At 47.9% G+C, this 1,687-nt stretch overlaps 1 protein-coding gene across 3 annotated transcripts in view; it reads left to right on the forward strand.

The window, feature by feature from the left end:
* Positions 1-1,687, forward strand: part of RARA (retinoic acid receptor alpha) — a 102,321-nt gene that overhangs the window by 79,616 nt on the left and 21,018 nt on the right. The window lies entirely within an intron of this gene.

Genomic DNA, 1,687 nt, shown 5'->3' on the forward strand with positions numbered 1-1,687 from the left:
TTGGTGGGGGCCGGTTGGAGGGGGGGGGGGGGGGGCGGGGGGGGTGCAGGGTGATTGCTGCTAAGCAGTCATGCCACAGTGCTTCCAGGTCAAAGGTCAAATAGCATTGTCACAGTTGGCCTTGACCACTGCAATAACTCTCCTGTCACTATATCCATCTGTCAGACTTCCCATCATATAAATCTCCTCTCACAAGCACTAGAGAATTCCTTCTGAATTTTGTTGGTTTATTGCGTGGTGGAGTTGTCCTTGTAGTATGTTGGGTAAAGAGGCCATTCTGCAGCCTCTCCCCCTCCCTTTTGTGCCCCCACCGTCCCCTCTAAATAACATAACAATACTCACATTGTCTTTGCTCTTCTCCCTCCATCTGCTTTTCATTCTTTCCCCGACAGAATTGAGGATTTGCCCAGTTGACAAACTTCTGACCTCGTATGCCCCTCTCCGCCGAGAGGCATGATCTATATGTGTCCTGGATTCTGTCAAGCAGATCAAATGCTTGCCTTTGACCTCAACGACACAGAAGTGCACCTGAATTCATGACAAAGGTCTAAAGCCAAATAGATTTCAGCTTCCATTCAATTGGTTCTTATGTGACGGGGAAAGGAAGACTGATTGCTCAGAGGAACATAGGCACTTTACTTTTCAGAAACCTATATGAGTCTATCAAGGGACTTAGGCTATCATTACATGCATAGATTTCTCTCATTCAGCCCGCAGGAAATCTAATGGATTCGTCCATCCGCCCCTGGGTGGAGGAATCTCCCCTGACTGCTTTAGACAGCCAGTATTTGCGGGTGTCTGAATTACCCAAACAGTGACTGCATCTGATTGTGTACAGGGCCGGATTTACTCTCTCTGCTGCCCCAAGGCCAGGTTCCTCAATGCACCCGCCAAACCCCCGCCCCCCATGGAGAATGGCAGACTTGCAGGATGCATGCAAGTGATCTCGGCAACAACGCAGAGATCACTTGTACAAAACAACCGGAGGCTTCCCCGCTGTACACTTAACCCTGCTTGCCCAAAGCACGGCTAAATGTAGAAAACTACCCGCACCAGCGCCCGGAACTGCATGTCCCAGGCATCGGGAGATACAAATTCCACACCCCTGCTGCCCCGAGGCCGGGGCAGCATGGGTGTTAATCCACAAAGTCCATCGTACTTTGTGGATTAACAGTAAACAACAGCAAAAACCATAGTGCACCCCAATGAGTCCACAACGATATCGCTTTGCACAATGATCTGAAACACAAAGATAGGGGGTTGGGAGGCCCAGCATTCCACGTTTTCCTAGTGTATGCATCAAGGAGAAATAACCATAAAGACTGTAGTGCACCCCAATAAGTCCACAACAATATCGCTTTGCACAATGATCTGAAACGCAAAGATAGGGGGTTGGGAGGCCCAGCATTCTAAGTCTTCCTAGTGTATGGATCAAGGAGAAAGAAAAAGAAGGAAAGACGGGTATCTGTATTGTCAACATTCTAAGTCCATCGTACATTGTGGATTAAGATTAAATAACAGACCGTAGTGCACCCCAAAAAGTCCACAACAGTATCGCTTAGCATTAGAAACCTAAAGACGGGGTTGGGTGGCCTAGCATTCCACCTCTTCCTAGTGTATAGACCAAGTAGAAGAAAAATAAAAATAGATGGGTAGGTAATGGGCATTTGGTAGGAAGAATTAGGAG

This window comes from Nanorana parkeri, unplaced genomic scaffold, assembly GCF_000935625.1.
Source record: "Nanorana parkeri isolate BGI_ZX_2015 unplaced genomic scaffold, ASM93562v1 scaffold948, whole genome shotgun sequence".
Lineage (NCBI taxonomy): Eukaryota > Metazoa > Chordata > Amphibia > Anura > Dicroglossidae > Nanorana > Nanorana parkeri.